Genomic DNA, 17,311 nt, shown 5'->3' with positions numbered 1-17,311 from the left:
ACGGGGAAGACCCTTCCCAGTGAAAAGACTGAAAGAAAATTGTAAATGAGATAATATTTGCTCTGGAGTGTTGATCTTGAAGCCGTGTCTACGCTAGGTAAAGAGGCATTGCTGCAAGCGGTAGCATGGGACACCTTCACTTCCTTGTCTCCTTGCACAACAACCCTCACTGTATTTCACAAGCGATGGCTAAACTGGTGGCTGTCCCAGCCATGTCAGTGTGAGTCTGGCTGAATCAATGTGTTCTGCAATGGTTTGGGTTTTTTTCCCAGCAGGAGTAGGAAACCACAGGAGCTGCAAGAGCAGTATTTAAAGAGCTGCCGAACTCTCAGTCCCAAACTTGCGTTTGGCAATTTCCAAAATCCTTTCCTCCCAGGACTTGCGTGGAAGGAGAGAGGGGCTGAGGATTTTCAGTAAGCCATCCAGGTGGCCAAGAAGCTGTAGAGAATTACTGCAAAGACGAGCAAAACGAGCAATCCCCGTGCCCCCTTGAGCAGTTCCCTCACTTAGTATAGTCAAACTAAAGCTAGAGTCTTGCCTTTCTTCCAGCAGCACATGAGAGTAAAATACGCAGCAACGCCTGCGTGTCTGGAGCATGCAGTGGTGGGTCACGTGGGCAGGGAAGAGTTTGTCCCGTGCAGGAGAAGTGGCATCAAGGCTGTGTGTTGTGTCTGCATGTCCCCCGTGCCCATCCCTCTTCTGTCACCCCTAGATTCAAGGTTAGTGAAACGCACTCTTCTTTCTGCCGGAGGTGGAGGGAGGTTGTTTACAGAATGCGGGGGGCTGCTGTGGGGGTTTCCGAAGGCCTGTGGTTGTCAGAAACAGGGCCACGAACAGCAGTGCTGGCTGCGTCACTCTGACCTCTTCCTTTCAAGGGAAAGGAAATCTTTCACTGTGAACTTCCTCCTTCTTCCACCCCCTGCCACCCCTGGAGAGTATGATTTACAGTCGTGATTACTGTGCCGCACTCCGAGCGAGCTTTGTCAATAGACGGTTCTCACCAGCCTGGCATTGCTCGTCGGGCATATGCTTTAATTAATACCCTGTAGGCCCTGGGCTGCGTGCTGCACTGCTGGTGAGCTCAGCACCTCCCAGGCTGCTCGGCAAAGTCATCTTGCCGCTGTTTGGGAGTCTGTAGGGATCTGCCTCCATCTTCAGTTATCGGAGCAGTTCCACCTCCCTTACCTCTGTGGTCCCATCGTGGGGAGGAGCTGTTCTGCCAGTCAGCAGCCTGCGCGCTGCCTTGCAAAGAGGATTTCTTTTTATCTTTGTGTTTGTTGGAAGGGGGAAGCATCCCTGTTTGCCCACGTGGCAGAATGGCCCTGGCAATGGGGTCTTGTTTGAGACAGGCTCTTTGCTTCTCAGGGAGGATAGACGTGTTCCTAGGTGTTATTTAGGGAATGTTTTCTTGTAACACTTTAAATAAACTGCTGTGTGGCCTGCAGCCGTCAGTGGGCGGCGAGGTGTCTCATTTAGCGTGTATGCCAGATGGTTTTCTCTGTGCGCGCGTGTGCATAGCAAGATGTTGTCTGTGAGCAGACCTGGGCGGGTTTGTGACCACCGTGCATCAGGACCGGTGTGCAGGTACGCAGGGAAAGGCTGTGCGACGCTCTGTTTGGGTACCAGGTCAGCACTGTGCGTATTATTGTTAAAATGACTTTGAAAAGTAGCCCTACAAATTTGTGAAACTCAACTACAATGACTACTTCCTTATTTAAATAGTATATTGCTAACTGCTTTTGTACCACAATTATGATGCGTACAGAGCAGCCAAGTACTTCCCCTCAGCTTCACAGGATGGGTGTGAGATGTGCAGCATTTAAATAAAGGTCAGACTTCACCACAGTGTATGTGCCTAATACCCTATTAGCCTCTGCTCTGATAGCACCCTGGCCAGTCGTGAGTTATACCTGCTGCGTGTGACACACATGTGGATGTGAGTGACTCACTAAAAAGAAATCTGGTTGGGGAAAAAAATGTGGAGGAGATTGTTTTTAACCCCAGAATATTGTGATTTCGTGCTGTCCGAATGCCGGCTGCATGAAGACAGGTCAGCTGTAAAAGGCTGTCTTCTGTGGATGAGAAAAATATTCCATCTCTGGCCATTAGTAGTTGATTTTGCCACCACTTTTCCATATCTTGGAAGTCAGATGAGAAGGCTGGCTAGGGACTTCAGGGCCTTGAGCCCCGTGTGCGGGGACCCTGGGGGTGCTACTTTCTGCAGGGCAGTCCTCCTGGTACCCGCCGTGATCGCTGCCAGGGCCACGCTAACAAGAAAAGAGAAAGTAATGCACCCCCTCGCCGGCTGCTTGGTTAGATCTGTTTCTTTATCTTTGAAGTTGGGTTGTATTTCCCGCTGTCGCAGGGTGCTAATGAGGATGAAAACCACGCTGTGGTGAGTATGAGGAACTGAGGAGAACTGGGCAGCACAGGGAAACCCCTGTGCAAATATGGGTGTCGTGTTCTTTTTTTCATACCTTCAGCATAGCTTTGCGAGTGCTGCTGCCCCACGGGTCTGTCAGCAGAGCTGGTTTGGCAGACGGCTCTGCGCTGGGGTAAAAGGCTCAGCCTTGTGCCCAGGACGAGCCATTAATTACTCATCAGCCTTCTGTTGCAACAGGACTCCTTGCCCTTCTTCAGTGAATCATCTATTTATTAGAAAAGTACCTTCCCTTCCCTCGCTCGCCTGTCTCTGGTTAGAGACTGCGGCTTGGCTGGTTTGTGAAGCCTTTGGAAATTTTGCCTGTAGGTGTGCGTGCTCTGGACTCCGCTGCCGCCTCCTCCCTTTGCAGTTCCCAGTGTCTTGTTTTCCTCAGCTATGGCATTTAAAAGTCTGTATGAGCTCGACTGAAACGCTGTTTTTGCACGCATGTGAGATAATGTAATGCCTCTCTGACGGCTTCAATAAAAGGAAATGAGACATGCGGAAGGCAGGCCATTAAGAGCAATAAAATCAACTCTAAAGTGTGTTTTTTCTGCATCTCTTTCAAGCACATCAGTGGCTCCACTTTAGTCATGTTACCTGGGGCCAGCTGGTACATGCATGACACACGCTGTTGATCTCAGCGTTCATTGTTCTGCGCAGCATATTCAGTGAGCCCCGGGTTATCTGCTTGCATCGCTAGATGTGACTCAGTCTCTTGCACTAATTCTTTGCAGCAAATTGTTTATTTTCTCTGCATTTTCTCCTCCTCTCCTGCAGAGGAGTTACATAAGGATGAGGACAAATGGACTATAAATGGGATCTAGGTAAATTTCCTATGGGAAATAAAGATCCTGATTTATCTTGGTTTCTCCTACTGGTTTTTGCAGCCTTAAGCCTTGTCTGACACTGCTCCAATGCAGATGGGAATGGCAGAAAAATGCTTTTCTTGCCAATGCTGCAGTTCTTCTACAGACAGCCGCATCCCGGTGAGCAGCCGCAGGGTCGGGAGAGGCACCTGTGATGTTGCTTCCCTGCAGCGCAGCAAAGTACCCACCTCGCCCCACGCCTCGCAGAAGCTACAGCGAGTTCTCCTAGGGGGGTGCAGGGTCCCCCTCTCGCCTGGCCCAGGATGTGGCCTCTGCGCTTGTACCCACTCGGTCACCCTCTGGCTCTGCAGAAGCAGCTACCACCTGGTTTCAGTAAGAGCTTGTCTGATTTCCAGGAGCTGGAGGAGAGACATTTGCTCAGCTGGTGAAAACCAAACTCGCTGTCGGGTGCCATCAGATCGGCCTCCTTGGCCCGGCCGAGCTCGGAAGCAGTGCTGCTCGCTGGCACCTTCTGCGGCGCCTGGCATCGGCAGCGAGTCCTCGTGTGCACCGTGTGGGGCACAGTCTGCCTCTCCCTGCGGGGGCTCGGTGGGGGTCCAGGGAGGCTCCTTGCCTGCGGAGAGCCATGGGGACATCCTGGGGAGCAGTGTTTCCGTGCCCAGGTGGGCTGGGGCACTTGAATCGCCTTGTAGCTGGACAGCCAGGCTGAGCCGGACTCGTTGCTTCCTTGGGGTTGACCCGACTGCCCAGCGTGGGGCTGTCTGTCGTTTGGTCCTTGGTGAGCCTCCCGGGGGACTCCTGCAGTGCATTTCCTTGGTTAGCGTATGTACTGGGTCACCTTAAGCAAATGCAAGCAAGCAGCGCAACCCCCCTTCCAGGAATAATAACATTCTTCAAGTCAAATGGGTTTTTATTGCAGAGCTTAAAAGCCACTTAATTCACAAGTCCCAGGTTGGGATCCCATACGGAGCCTCTCAGCAGGGGGGATGCAGCATTTGGCTGACAACAGCAAACAGCAGCTATCACCCATGGTGCGGGGCTGGACCGGCACAAAGCCAAATACCTCCTGCCCGGGAGCTGCAGGCAGCTGCCAGCCCCCTCTCCCCGCTCGTCGGCAGCCAAATGTGCGGGGTGCAGGTGTCTTCACTTACCGGCTTCCCGCCCTCGGCCTGACTTCACTTTGTAAATGGCCAAGAGCAGAGGGAGAGGGGGTAAATCTGTCCAGGGCCAGCTGAGAAGGGAGGACAAAGGCTTTTCCCCAAAGCGTGGGGAGAGGGGGGTCTGTCGCACTTTCCCGCTCTGCCCTGGGTGATGCCTGCCCAAAGCCCACCCAGAGGCTGGCTGGGCTCCCGCGGTGCTCGGAGGCACGGCTTTGCTGCGGCTTTGTTGCGGCTGTATGGGGTGCCTGTTTCTGCCTGTTTCTCTAGGGCTCAGCTCTCCGTTCCCCCGGCTGCGAGAAGCAGGCGTGCTCCTGGCCTGGCTCCCGGCAATTCCAGGTGAGCTGGTTTCGTTGTGGTGCTTTGCAGAGGTGTAGTAAGGTTTAAACGTGGCTTCTAGACGTTACAGCAAATCTGAGCAGGAGGAAACCCAGGGAGAGGTAACACAGCTGCTTGCAGGATCACAGGACAAAGTGAAGCAAGTCAGGAAAGCGTTTCTCCTCCGCAGCCTGTGCTCCCCGCAGCACGCGGTGTGCGCTGCCCAGAACAGATGCTGAAGCATTCTCCAGACCCGGGCCTGAGCAGCAGCATCAGACAAAATTTTACTCAAGGGTGAAGCAATCCTTCAGCAACAGGGGTGAGGAGAGGCGCTGCAGCCGTGATGAGCAGTGTTGCTGCTCAGCTTGATTTATTGTTCCTTTTTTGTTATTCCAAGTCATGTGAGTTTCTTTTATGGCATGAAGTACTTTGCTGTAGGGCACTGGTTTGCCTCTGACACTTCTGTAATGCTCCATTTTTTTTCTTCGAATGTGCAGGTGTATGACTACAGTGTTCCTGCCCAGACAGCGCCCTGCTTGGTGAGTGTAATGGATGGATTTAATTTCCATCTCCTACAGTTCTCTGGGGACATGCTGAGATTTTTATTTCTTCCTCTCCTGTTTTTACTGAAGAGGGAAAATATTGTGCCTCCATAAAGGAGAGTGGGAGTGCGTAGCTAGTGATACAGGATGGGCACACCATCACTCACACAGACAGGCATAAACCATTGCTCCATTTTGGTATCTCTGCCTCTCATCGTAAAAATAAGACTGTACACGTAAAACACAGCAGCTGTTCACAAGCGAGACCTCCTGCACGCTGGCACCATCACTCCTCCAGCTCCCATCTGTGGGCGCGCAAAGCACCGGCACCTGGGATCTCTGCATAACATCCTCGCTGGGAGACGGTGGGTTAAGGGTAAATCTGTGTGGAAATGCTGGTGCAGAGCAGAGGAGGATGAGTCAGCCCTGATTTCTGTCACATCACGGGGTCTGTCCCCACGCTGGCTCTGTTCACGCTGAGCAGCCAGCCCTCTGCTCGCCCACAATCTGGTTTTGGCTCTGTTTTACCATCTAGAAGGGGCTCTGTGGAGACAGAGCTGTCCAGAGCAGCTCGGGCACCAGCCAGCAGGATTCAGGTGAGGGGAAAATGAGCATTGCCGCAGACCCAGTAAGCGTAAGTCAGCACTCCCATGTCCTTCGGTGCATCCCCGGTCATCATTCTCCAAGGATAAAAGCAGTGAAGGATTGAGCAATGGAGGGGGTATGATCAAAACCTCCCTGTTCACCAAAGGGATATGCTGAGCCCTGCGCTGACACAGGCTGAGTGACACGTGTGCTCCCTGTAGAGCCCCTGAGGACACAAGGGCCTTTTGAAAATCAGGGAGGAGAACGCTAGGCCAGGACAGCACGGTTTCCAACTCATCAGGCTGGGCTGGCAGTCTCGCGTGGAGCCGTGCCGCATGTTTCTCATCCCTCGCTTCATCCTGCCCGTATGTCTGTTAATGGCCCTGTCCTGCCTCCATCCTCAGGGACTAATTGCCTCACACTTGAGCAAATGTGCGTGGTGTTTAAAAGGAATCTATCGATTTGTGCGTGTTCCTGAAAGGCTCGCAGGGCCCTGTTTCCTTTGAAGTGTAAAAGCATCTGTCTGTCCCTGCTTCTCCAGCAGTCTCCATTTGCATCTCCTCTCGGGCTCGCAGGGGCAGCCCGGGGAATCTGCCCCCAGCCCCGTGCAGCGCTCCGGTCCCGGGCTGCTGAGAGGACTCCCTGCCCCGGGAAGGGGGGACGTGAAGCAGAGGTGCAAAGCTTCAGTCTAGGCGGGGGGTTGAGCTCCGCTTGCAGCTCAGGTTGGAGCTATTTCCCAAGGCCAGTTTCCAGTACTCTAGACTTCGGGAATGCTCTCGCTGCACGTTTATCTGCGGTGGGTGCATTGATTAGGAAGGAGAGGAAATGGCCCCTGGCTTCTTCCCACCATGGTACTTAGCTTCTTGTGCCAGACAGCACTGGTCGGTAAGGAAATAAGGTCAGACCTGGGCTGCTTTGGATAATCCACCATCTAGGACCTGAACTGCGCAGGGGTGACCAGAACCTGTGATGGTTCTCTGACGTACATTTAAACAAACGCTGTTGAAATGCAGCCGAGTCCCTGCTCTGCGTGTGGACAATTTGGCCTGTGATTCTCGCATCCCACCTCCCCTGGACAGGGGGACTGGCCCTGGACAGGCTGCTTGTCCCCACCGGGGTGTTTTCACGTAGGCACAACCTTACAGGAGCAACCGTGTTTGTGGAGCCAGGACTACGAGCTCTGTCGCTCCTTGGTTATCCCCGGGGCGGTGGTGAGAGGACAGTACAGCTCAATCCAGGCCTGAATTGCAGGGGCTGTGTGTAGCCGCTGCCGTCCAGCACCTCCCAGATGGTGGGGTGGGTTTCCTATTTCAATGGGGCCTCGGCGGAGCAGCGGTGGCACCTCGCTGTTGGAGGCAGTAAATGGGCTCCCATCTGGTTTTAATGATCGGTAGCACTTTGGTGCTTGTTTATTCCCATGTTTTATGCTTCAGCAATAAAATACTGCTTCAGTTTGTTCAATCCATCCTGGTGCTGGATGGAGATGAGTTCACAGCCTCCAACAAAGAGGTCCCAGCGGTACGCAGGGTGTCGTTTTTTTTAGACAGCTGGGCAGGATCAGATGATGTAGTGGCAATTAGTTTGAAATACAAACGTCAGGGGACTATATAGAAGAGAGGGCAGCTCATCGTGTGCCTAGCAAAGAAATCTCGTCCTTGGATTAAAGGAGGAGCCTTTTGGTTATGGAGATGGAGCTTCTGTCCCCCATGGGGCAGCATGGAGCTCTGATGGGGAGTCCGAATGAAGTTAGTCCCAACTTTAAAACGAGGTACTCGAGGAAATTTTAATCCCATTTTTTTAAACTCATCTGCAGCATTGTGGTTTAACCCTCCCATCCTGTTACAACGCTAAAATGGTGGTGGAGATACCAGAAGTGCCGGCAGGGCCACGTCTCGCGGTGGACATAGACCAGCTCTGCTGCAGGTTACCAGCGCTGCAGTGCTCGGGGAGCTATGGCGGGACCGGGAGTTGTTTCACAAAATTCTCTGGAGTGAATACAGTCTCAAATTAATCTTAGGAGGAAACTGTTTATAAGGGGCTGTGGGGATTTCTGATGTTGCTCCCTCTGCCTAGCATGCTCGTGTTACCTGCCCAGCGCGTCCGGCGGCGGAGAGCCTGTCTGCTGGCAGCCCTGGCGCTGAGGAAATTGTTCTCCGAAGGGACGAGCAGTAACACTTTGCACGGCTCTGGCAGTCGGTATCTAGGGATCTTGAATCATTTTTTCAAATGCTAGTTAAGCTTTTCAGCACGTCTAAACGTGACTCTGTCCTGCGGGGTAGGTGGGGACACTAAGGCAAAGAAAGATTAAAGACAGTAAACCACAGAAGGGAGAAATGGGCTCTTTGTCTCCCTTCTGACTTTCATGGAGACCTGGAAACCTTTTGCTTTCCCATCTCCCATTTGTCTTTTACCCTAATGGCAGTGGAACAGTCTCGTCCACTTTATTTCCCAACAGCGTACTCCTTGGAGGATCTTTAGCTCTTACCTCTGAAGAGCATTGATTTTCAGCAAAGAGATCCTTTTTCCCAACTGTTTGTCAAGGCTTGGAGCTATAGGTGGCAACGAGAGAGAGGAGGATTTCAACAAACTAATTAACCCCCTTCCAAGTGGTTCAGGGTCCCTTCCCTCGGTGCCACTGATGTTGCGTTTGTGCTAATTTCCCTGGAAGGTCTAATGTAGGGGGAGCAATTAAAGGAAACTTTTCTTGGGGTGCTTTTTACATATCAAGAAGAAGGAAGGTAGGCAGCCGCTGCTCTGTTTGGTTACCGCTTTCCTCAAGGTCGTCCACCCAGCCACTGCTGGAGCCAGGACTGGTTTCAGGCTGATGCACGTTTGGAGCACGCCACTGAGATCTGCCAGGTCCCAGCAATGCGCAAAGCAAAACCAATCCCTCAAACCCCGCCAGGTACCCTCTGAAATGGGGCTCCAGGTTACACCAAATGTGTCACCTCCAGCTTCCCAAACAAACATGGGGCTGTCAATGTGGAGGGAAGGGACTTTTACAGAGCTGAGCGGGTTTTGCCATCATCATGTCAAGAAGGGCTGTCTGCTCCTCCGGAGTGAGCCTGGCCTCCGGCTTTCAATTGTAAATTAAGCAAACGGGGAAGAAACTGGGGAATTGTTTACAAAGCAACTTCCCTGGCCCAGACCTGGGTCCAGCATCTTAGCCCTTGACTCACCCTGATGGTGTGAAAGCTCCTGGAATCAGGGCAGAGCTGTGTCATGGTGCCCTGGAAAGAAGAAACCCTGATCCCTACGGATGCTCCTAGCAGCCTTGTGCCACTAGAGTCGAGTGGGGTTCCGGGTGGCGGGAGACAGGCCCGAGTGAAGGTGGGCAGGCAGCGGGGCACCATGCTCATCCTCACACTACTCCCAGCCCGAAAGGCGGGATGGCTGGGAGACATAATGCTGGGATTTGGGGTTGGGATGGATGGCCTGTGAGCTGTGGCGCTGACTCCTTGAGTCCAGACTATAAAGTACTTCGCAGGGCTGTACCAATTGCCTGGCCTATTAGTTTTATGGAGGGGGATACCGTAAAGGTGTGGTTGATCTCCTTTTACCATGATAATGTAACCATAGTGGGGAAAGAGAGCCTGGCGGGGAGGCAGCGGGAGCCCGTGTTTGGGTGCCGGGGGTCCCCTCCCTGCGGGCTCCCGGGGTCCCCGGGCATCTGTCTGCTTCCGCCGTGGGTGGGAGGGCTGGCTGCCCTGCATGGGTGCGCTTTGGCCAGGAGAGCCTTCGCCCCTTGCCCCAGCTGGGGGTTCCTCCCGGCCCCCCGAGCAGAGGAGGATGGAGGATGGAGCTGGGCGGCTGCACAGGCAGGGGCACAGTGCCACCCAGTGACTGCGTGTGACCTGCCAGGGGACAGCTGGGGCAGAGCTGCGGCAGCCTGCAGTGGGTTTGCTGCAAAGGTTTTGAGGCCTGGAAGGCGCGACGAGGGCATCCCAAGGCGATGGGGGATATGGGAAAACCCAAGAAACCAGCCGCGTTGCTGCCTTGTGATTACAGTGCAGAAGGGGCGAAGGTCCCGCGCGGTCGCGGGGTGGCTGGGGTGAGGGTTTCGCGTGACCAGTCTGGTTTGGGTGCTGACAGAGACTGAGTCGAGGGCAAGCCAGGGCTGGAGCAGCTCACATTTCGGGAGGGACCCTGGCAGCAAAATAAGTGAAGGAGGAGGTGGGTACCCAGGACGAGGTGCTCTCCACGGGGAGGATGTGTCTTTGCCTTGGGAAGCGTAAGAGGGCTCCTGGGGCGGCACAGCCGGTCCCAGAGAGACCAGGCTGCTGCAGGGGCTGCCTCGGAGCGGCTCAGCCTCTGCCAGGCTGGAGCTGGACTGGCAGGGACCCCTTATGTCAAGCTGTCTTGGGTGTTAGAGGACAGCCACGTGTGGTGGCTTTCTGACTTGCACCCCATGGTTAATGCAGGACCTTTCCTCCTTTCTGCCCAAACCCTGCCTACATTCCTCACTGGGTCAAGCCCTGTGTCAGGTTCCCAGGCTATAGCAAGCATCAACAGGCAGCTTGAATGGTGGGGGAAAGGGAAAGGAGCCAGGTACAGTGGGGTGCGGTGTCAGCAGCTTCCAAGGTGGCTCCCTGCGCTGTAAATCGCAGCCCCAGCAACGCCCTGACATGTTTCCAGCAGGGACTGTCTCTTGGAGGAGGCACAGACTATGGCTCTATTTTGGCTGTTGACTACAGAGCCCACGGAGCATTTGGCAGCAGGGAGGGGTGTTAAATCAGCCTGTCCTTCTGCAGGTACATCGTCTCCTCCCTCCACTCCCCTCCGTTTCCATAGCTGTTTCCATGCTGCGCTGCCGCTGGGCTGTGGGACTGCAATGTGCAGCTGAAATCAGGGCACTGCAGCAGGGGAGGCATGAGCCCTGCACGCTTGACAGATGAAAGTCCTACATGTTTACTGTCCTGTCAAGGACTGTGCATGCTTTCTGTTCCTAGGCTGCTCTCCAACATGTGTTTATTTTTGTCTATTTAAATTTAGGCCAGCATTGATACCTCAAACACCGCTGTGGAGGTCTGTGGGCTACCATTGCTGTACAGCACAAAGGCTTGCTAGAGACCCAGCACCTTGTCCCACCGGCTGGAGAGCTGTTTCCACCCCGTCGCCTACCTCTGCCTCGACCAGATGGTCACTAGTGACAGTGAAGGTGGGTCACTCAGCCCCGATACAGGCAGGAGCTGCTATTGAGCGCTGGAAGTAACCTTTATGTTAGTACTGGGGTACGTCCTGCAGTTCGGGATGATCTCGGCCAGAGGTTTCCAATAGTGCCGCTATCCTGCGTGTGCTGGTCAGACCTGTGTTAGCCCATTCAGCAGAATCCCAGACCACAGCCAATTTTAGCCTTTCCGTTTCAGACTCCCCCCTATGTCCAGGCCAAAGTGCTATTTCCTGCAGGGAAAGTATCTTTGTTAATTTTAGATCTAGTTCTCTAAAGTGCTGAGTAGCCACAGCTATTCCAGGTAGTCGGGGGCAGTGGGAGGCATTCGGTCTTTGAGGGAGGTGGCTCTTTCTTACATTAAGATGACTGGATCTGATGAATTCCATTTCCTTTGTGCCATGCAGCGTGTTAGGCTGGATGCTCAGCAGGAAGCCAGCCCAGTGCTGTGTGTGTATCATCGGAGCCAGATCACCAGCTGCAGTACCTGGAAAGAGAAAAGCTGTTTCTATTCAAGGTCAGTGGATTAATGATATCACTGGTCACAAGATGAGGGCAAAATAGAGGCAGTCCAAGATTACAGAAATGGATTCAGCATGTAGAAGTCCCAGTGAAAGTCCCCTGAACTACCTCATAATCCAGAGCCAATTAGTAAAGTAACATAAATTACATTAAAAAACTGGGATTAGAGTCTAGAAACACATGGGGCCTAGAAGCCTGTAAATGACCCAGGGTACTTCACAGTAATGAAAAATGGGTAAGTTTGATTTTTATGTTTTTAATGACAAGTTAAGGATAGTGACAGGGTGCTTTAAGACCTGGCTGGGTTTGTCACTTCTGTCAGGAGCATCCCGGGGGTTTTGTTGCCCGGCTTGGCTGCCAAGCGGTGGTGGGCTGAACAGGAGTCGAGTGCCAAGAGTTCCAAACCAGCTCCTGTTGTTCACGTATGTCAGTCCCTTCTGTCTTTTCAAAACAGCATCCTCTCCTCTGACTCACCGCTCCCCTGCGTCAGCCGAATCTGGGGCGCTGGGGCAGTCCGCAGGGGCAGCCGGGGGCAGGCGAAGCAGCACATCCAACGCTGCCCTTCTGCCCCCGCCGCCCTCTGACGTGCGAGCGGGAGCTCTCACAGCCCCGGGGGCTGGAGAGGATTCGTTAGATAGTGCGGACTGGGAAACACAGTACAGGGGGGCGTTAACAGTCCCCGCGATCCACGCTTTCTCTTGTGCTTTAGTGCTTCATTTCTAGACCAAATGCAAAATTACAAGTGGAGGATTTTTCAGCGCTGACTTTCAGCTGCCCTTGTTGGACCAGCCAGGACGCACAAAGCAGGAGCCAGTTCCCTGTGGATACCCTAGATTTAGCCCTGATCCCGATTGTCTGGTGCGCCAGTGGCGGGTTAGACTAATAACTCGTGCAGGGAGGGTTCTAGTTACAAAATGCCTGGAATGAAGCGAGCAGGTGCTGGGAAGGTTATCTGAGGAGAGCGCTGTGTTAATTCCCCATCGTCCCTCGCTCCCCCCGCCTGCCTCAGAAGCAGCGCGCGTGGCATATTCTGCAGGTGGGGCTGTGTCCAGCGCATGAGGGGCTGCTGGGGTTCCCCCGGGCGAGCAGCCATCGCACCCCTGAGCAAGGGCAGCAGCTCAAGCTTTTAGCTCCCAAAGGTTGTGCTGGTGTGGAGCGGGAGTCCCCACAAAGCGGAGACGGGTCCGAGTCACAGGGGTGGGCGCTGGGTTCCCAGGCTGCTCCCGTGCAGGGTGGTCCAGCTGGAGCAGTGCACTGATAACCTGACTCAAGGTGGGCACACAACAGTCTTGATCATGACTTACAATAATTGGTGCAACTTGGGCTGTGGGCAAGCTCTTAAGGCTCAAATTTCAGAGCCAGAGGCTCGCCTTGGGACAGCTGTGATGGTTTCTTTCCCTGGTGCCTGCCTGCCCCTCTTGGACTCGCAGTCCTGCTGCAGGAGGGCTCAGCTGTTTGCACAGTGACTGCCACAGTTTGCAGCTCAGGGTATTAAGGTAACCTGAAATTGGAACTACGTTACCTTACCGCATTGAGCTGTGACTTGTGGTTCAACAGCTGCTACGAGAGCAGCTGATCTGCCCTCTAAAAAAAGGCAAAGGGGAGTGTGTAAGGGACAGAAACCACTACAGCTGCTCCAAGGTGAGCCATCGCTGCTGGCGAATACAAACCTGAAGAGCTTTCCTACGTGCACAATCCACGCTCTTGTAAATCATGTAAAAAATTACAAGGAAACATGTTCATTTGCCATCGCAGCATTTTATTTGAGTGTATCTAGGCACATTTCCTACTGGTGTAAGCTCAAGCAGACATACATCTGGTTGAATCTAAAGGGGTGTTTGTTACTGCACTGGTTTAGAAATAAACGCTTTTAATTAAATGAGGGTGACAAACTGGTAGGCCTAGCTCATCCCAGCTAGCTTGCACCTAAAAAAATGAAAGCTTACACTGCCTGTTGTTTGACTGACCTAGCTAAACTAGTTCAGATTTAAATTAGTGAAAGCCTATATGCAGGTAAGGCAGAAATAACTCCAGCTTGAGTTACTGCTTGTTTCTTGTTACCTTTGCCTTTTTGCTGAGTAAACTTGGCTGTTGCTGGAGCTTTAGGTAGTTGTGGTGCTGGGTACTCCTGGTACAAAACCCGAGTCCTGGCTGCAGCAAGGGGAGGGCCATGCCAGCCCCTGGAGAAGCTGAAAGTTAAGAGCAGTGGTCCCCAGCTGGAAAATTAGCTGTGAGGTCAGCATCGGGGGTAGGCAGCTGGACCAAAGGGGGATAGAATCAGTTACAGGTGGTGGAGGGCACACGCTGCCAGGGGTTTGTGTGAGGGCAGGCAGGAAGCAACCTGCATTTTAAAATGCAGAGACAAATCGCAGTCCCTTGCAGCCCACTCAGACTACGGAACTTGCGCCTTCTGCTAACTGAAACGTGCCGCAGGAAAGCAACCCAGCAACCCGCTCCTAGCTCAAGTGGTAGAAAGGAGTTATTTCTAAACACATCATGAAATAAGGGAATGTAGATTGTTGTGGCCTCACATCAATATGAAGTGGTGCAGATTTATACTTGGTGATACCTCATGCATTCTGAGGCACAAATAAAGCTTTTCCTGTACGGAACACTGCTATTGCAAACCTCCCTAAGCCGCCAGCTATGAAGGCACTTCGTCTGCCACTGCCTAATAAAAGCGCATGTAGATGCTGTGACTTAGCGTCAGAGAAGCCTGGATGTTACCAGAACAAAACCAAGCCCAGGCCCCTGTCCCATGCAGTCGCTGGTCACCCTTGCATTAGAAGGGATGCGCAGCACCTGTGTTGATTTGCATTGTATGCATCTCACCACAGCCAGGAATCATGCTGCTGCTGTAGCACCTTGGCTGTAATTCAGCCTGTAGGAAGCAGACTGCTGGTGGAGCAGGAAACACTTGGTTTTGCTACATAAATAGTAAAGCAAGAGCTACTGAAGATGTCACGAGAAGCACCTGCAGTAACGAGCTAGCACTGCCAGCTCTTGCTTGAAAGCTAAAAGGCTTACAAAATAGTTTGAAACAGGGTTATCAGGCCTACGGCATGCACCTTACCTGTTCTTGCTCATGTATCTGAAATACTAATGATTGTCTCTGAAATATAAGTTGCCAAAGGTGAGTATCTGATAAGACACTGTGCAAAATTGGCTATGAATGTTTATTACCATTGCATGGAAATCTGTACTCCAGAGAAGACAAACGCTAGGCTGTGAACATACCTACAGTGTGTCCGGGGAAACAGCGCAAGCTTTTTAGACTTCTTTGCAGCAGCTGAGTCTGACGTTCCTCTTCTCCTACATAAGATCATGTCAAATTTCCACACATTGTTAATGATTTAACTGAACGATCCCAAATATTAAAGAAAAATTAAGTTCTGGTTAGTGCCATTCTTGACCTGTAAAAAGGCAAAAGACAACCTCCTGTTTTTTGATGTGCAGAAGCAGATACTGACGCTGTATTATGCTGGCACCTTTCAACAGTGGCTAGAACGCCAGCCATTCCACTCTCCAGGACCTGCACAGGTTACATCTTATTTACTCAAACATTAACAAGCTAAATCCAAACCATATGCATAACCCAGTCATTTTTTACAAGCACAGTCAAGGGTATCACAGTAGAAAGTGGTCATGGTTTCTACAGACACCTTTAAAAGCCTCAGCAAAAGAGCAGCGTTAAAGACAGTGACAGGAAGAGCACTGAAGTGTCGGGTGGGGGGAGACAGTGATAAGCTGTATAACCAGAGATGCATCTTTTTCAGGTGAACCCCCAGAGCATTGCAGCATAGTCTGAGAAGAGGCAGGAGGATGGAATAGGAGAGTATCATTGAGCCTGGCAACAGCATTTTCTCCTGCTTATTTCTTCCCTTGATTCTGGAAAACTTGGGTTGGCACTCTCATTCACCCACAAACCAGGGCATCGTAATGACAGAGTAAGGACTTAAATACTCTGCTAATATTGTCAAGGTTTTAAGACTAAAGACAACAAATAATACTGTAAGTTGAGGCAAGTTTTATTTAGACTGTACAAACAGGGCACTGGGAAAAAAAAAAAACAGTGGCTTGATGTTGGGACCAGTTCTATGAAATAAGTGGAATAAGAAATTAAAAAGGCACTAATCTTAAGAAAAGACACTCCATATATTCTAAGAATATAATTCATTTAATACTGTTAATCTTATAGCACAAAAAATAAAACAAGCTATGATCCCCAAAATAAACTTTAAAAGCTTACACTTAATATTATTGCCTGAAGATCATGGTCTTTAAATTACATATTGGGTTTTAAAGTTTACACAGTGAAGACTGTCTCAAATACAAGGCCACCTTTCCCACTGCAATAATTGTATCCTTGTCCCAAAACACGCTTTCATTTAACACAAGTAAACAGAAAACGACAACTATACAAGAATGCTTTCACTGGTCCCAAAAGGCAGTCTTTTAGGCAGGTCTCACTTTCAAATGCAGGTATTGAGGAAAATGCTTGAAAACTTGACTAGAAAAACAAAGGCAGCCCACTTGTTCCCAGGATGTTAATACAATATAAAAAAATTACTTTACAGGCACATGAAATGGCACAAAGAATGCTGTTTTTCCCTTTACAAAAATAATGCTCAGGCTCTTCAGAGCCCCAACCCAAACAGGATATTCCCTTTTGTTTATTCTTTCCCAATTTGTAAACAATCATGAATTAAATTAGCGCTTATCCAGTGATGGACACTGATTAAAACAGTTTTCATTTAAACTTTCAGACTGCTCAGAGGCTTCAATGTCTCTATACACACGTACACAACAGAAGGAAGTCAAACAGTAAGCCTTTCACGATAGTTAGCTATTGTGGCACCAGGTAATTAAACCAGCTCCTAGTTCAAAAGCAAGAACAACTTTAATGGTGCGTAGATCGAAGCCATCATGTGTAGGCTCTCATGCTTCATATTAAGTATATCTTACACGCCCAAGGAACATTTACACTGATAGGTTATCACTCAAATTTAAGAGGCTTCATAAAGCAACAGACAGCACACATGTAAGCAAGCAACAAGCGATTGAGAATCCAGAGTCCTTCAAAGAGAAACACAAACTGATCAAATGCAGTCTTTATATGAAAATACTTGTCTCATAGTAAAATAGCAAAGACACATTATGAAGCAAGGTTACAATCAGCTTAGGCTGGTCAGTATGCTACATTTAAACCACGTTTAACATACCTGAACCACACCGCTGCTACTCAGAGAACCACTGTTCATCCGTGGCCTAAAACCAGGTTCACAGAAATTTAAGAATTCTTGTCTTTGCATCAGATGCCACTACACACAAATTTTGCATAGTTTTGAAGGTAAAATATTTTGCTTTTCTGCAGTATCAGAACATGATTAAATGTAAAACAATGCTTGTGTTCAAAGCGTATACCTTATTCAATGAGGGGATGAGTAAAGACATTTATTTCGGTGGTAGAAAAATCCAGGTCAAAAGCTATGTTCAAGATCTCAAATCTCACAGTATTTATTTACCATGCAAAGGAAGAATTCTACAATCAGTCTTCTGAAGAGCTGCCTGTAACTAGGTCAGGTCTGAAAAAAAGATTCCTCTGCAGCAGACTGAGTTTTAGTGCAGTTTCTGTATTCAAAAGATGACTTTCAGTAGTACAATCTATGTAGTAAACTTGTGGGTATAGTTGGGGCACAGAAAAAGCATGACCTTCTTTAGTTAAGAGAGCTGCATAGCTTTTCTTAGCAAGACAAAATGTCAATGCC

This window comes from Gavia stellata, chromosome 21 (genome assembly GCF_030936135.1).
Source record: "Gavia stellata isolate bGavSte3 chromosome 21, bGavSte3.hap2, whole genome shotgun sequence".
In the NCBI taxonomy this organism is placed as follows: Eukaryota; Metazoa; Chordata; class Aves; order Gaviiformes; family Gaviidae; genus Gavia; species Gavia stellata.
This window is presented reverse-complemented; position numbering follows the sequence as displayed.